The 2,795-nt window shown below is 34.9% G+C and overlaps 1 pseudogene; it reads left to right on the forward strand.

The window, feature by feature from the left end:
• The first annotated feature begins 1,944 nt into the window (after positions 1-1,944).
• LOC110303543 lies at positions 1,945-2,795 on the forward strand (annotated as a pseudogene).

A 2,795-nucleotide genomic window follows, 5' to 3' on the forward strand; every position in this document is an offset into this window, starting at 1 on the left:
ATCATTTATACACGGAGGTAAAACATTACATAAGTTGGATAGTGGGTTTTAAAACGGGTCTGTATGAAAGAGATAGATCTACTCCATTGGATTCAGACATAGGCAGAACCTNATCCTTCTAGACTAGTTCATCTGTGTGGCATAACAACATTTTCCACCTTTGTCTTGTTGTAAATCAATATTCACTGTTCCTGCAGTTCACTGNCACAGATTTGCCTTGGTAAGTAAGAAGATATGAACAGGGTATTACTGAAGATACCATCAATTTAAATACTATCTCTCGCCCTTTGGTATTGAAAACTTTATATGCCCCAGTACAGGGTAATGACAGGGCCAAGAAGTGGGAGTGGGTGGGTAGGGAAGAATGGCATGGGGAGGGTATAGGGAAATTTCAGGATAGCATTTGAAATATATATAAAGAAAGTATCTTGGGAAAAAAAGAGTTGTTGTAGTCATGGTGTATCTTCATCACAATAAAACCCTAAGACACCCTGGAAAGAATCTTCCTATTGGTTAAAAAATATCAAGTGATCAGATTTGAAATATAAATACAAGTAACATTCTATACAATGAGAAGATTTTAGATATATACTTAGAAATATATGTGGGTGTGTATAGTTTTTGAAAAATAACATTTTATATAAATAAAGAAAATGTAGCCATCCATTTGGGAGTAAGGGGGTAATATAAATAGGAAAGGCTGGAGGGGAGAAAGAGAAGAAGGAAATTATGTAATTATTTTTTAACTTCAACTAATAAAATATAATGTTTAAAAAAAAAAAAGAAATCCTATCTTTCTGCTTTAACTTGCCAAGTGGTACAGCTACTATCTTCTCCAATTAGGGAAGCACATTCCCTAGTAAGTATTAAAGAGTGGATGCCTGGGAGGGAAGTTTTCCTAGCAACTAGATGCTGATTTTAGTACCCTCAACACATCTGCATGTACAGAGGCAATGAAATATACCACATATCTGGTAGATACAAACATTTCCCCCTGTGGTTTTCTTTTCAAGTACCCCATGGAATGCCTTGGTTCACAGTTTTCTATGAGCATTAACAGTAACTATATCCAAAGTTTTAACATAGTACAGATCTAAATGAATTTGTGCATACATTACAAATGGAGTCTATTTTTTTCTAAAAGATAGACAAAAGATAGTCAGTATAGTATATGTACAACAATCAAATAAAGTTCATAATTGAAAATGGGCATTTGAATACATTATATTTAAATTATGTAAGTTTCAACAAGTCTTCCTGATTTGTGTGTAGAATTCAGAATTTGGCACTGAAGAATAATTTTAGGCCCTTTCACAAGAGCAGCAATCACCCTCTCACTGAGGAGTAGCTGTGGCCTAGATATTTACATATTTTGAAATTCATTGTAACTGTGCCCTTAATGAAAAATTTCTATAGCTTTTGAAAGATTTTCACATTTCAAAAAAAATATGCCACAAAGACGTGCAACACTGTAAAGTTTTTCCACAAAGAGTTCTGTTTGGCATGTAATTTTGATGTGTTCTTGTTTGCAAGAGTATGGTTTCATGACAATGTGTCTATCAAAGCCTGTATACATATATAAGACTATACATGTTTCATGTATGGAATTTGTACATTCATCATTATGCCATGTCAATTAGTTTTCATTTTACTTGTTCTTTCAGCACACTTCAGTTTATAATAGTCACATGACAGTCCTATAATATAATTTAGAAATGATATTTGAGCATTCCTGTATTTGATGCTTTCATGTATTTATTATATTTGTGAAGTGAATTCACAGGTGATAAACATCATATCATAGATGACAATAAAAATTTATTTTTTATACTATTAATTCCAAGGGCGAGCATTCTTAGTTAATATAAAATTACATTTTAGTAGTTGACAGATACACAAACTTTTGACACAAAATTACTTGAAGACAGTAATCCTCTGAGTGTCATGGATATCCAGGCTTCTTATACAGTTACTTGTAGTATGGTAAACACTATTTCGTGGATATGTAATTATGTGAAATCACAGACTGGGTATGAGATCTTACTGCTCCATGTAATGTGACTATAGTTGTCCCAGATTCTTTTGTGTCATTATTTGACGTTATACTTGTTTAATGTCACTTACAGATTTATCAATGAGAAGGACTGCATCTATAAGCTGAGCAGCCTCCTCAGCAGCTTAGCAGCTTTCATGCTTGAAATACTTATTGCAAGCATCTTATCCTGGCGCCTATGGGAATTTGACAGCAATGTTGTGCAGTTTGTGTCCTTTGGCCTGTGGGAAGCATATTACCCTCAGCAGTTTAACATCTCTGGAACACAAACCAAGATGCTGGTATACACCCCTATTGATTCAACTTGGAGCATTTCAACTGAATTTATGTATGCACAGAACCTGATAATATTGGCCATTTTGATGAAGCCTGTGGTTCTGCTTTTCAGTGTAATGGCCATTAAAATCAGCTGCATGAAAAACCCACTAGTGGAGATGCAGATATATTGCTACAAGATCTCTGCCTTAACTTTGTTAGCAGCATGTTCACATTTGTTTCTGTGATCTGGAACCACGTGGTAGATCTTTATGGCCAAACCACTCTGGACTTTCCATATGATTTTCCTGTTAAGAAAGAAGCTTTAAGAAGCAAACATTTGTACGTGATGTTACCAGTAGGCCTCCTTATAGCATCCATGTCACTCTTTGGTGTGATCATGTTTCTCTCTGAGATAAGCAATTTGAAACTACAGCCTCCTGTGAAGGCCAATGATGATTCCAAAATGGGCCTTCTAGATGCGTGA

The sequence above is a fragment of the Mus caroli genome, chromosome 10 (assembly GCF_900094665.2).
Source record: "Mus caroli chromosome 10, CAROLI_EIJ_v1.1, whole genome shotgun sequence".
NCBI lineage: Eukaryota > Metazoa > Chordata > Mammalia > Rodentia > Muridae > Mus > Mus caroli.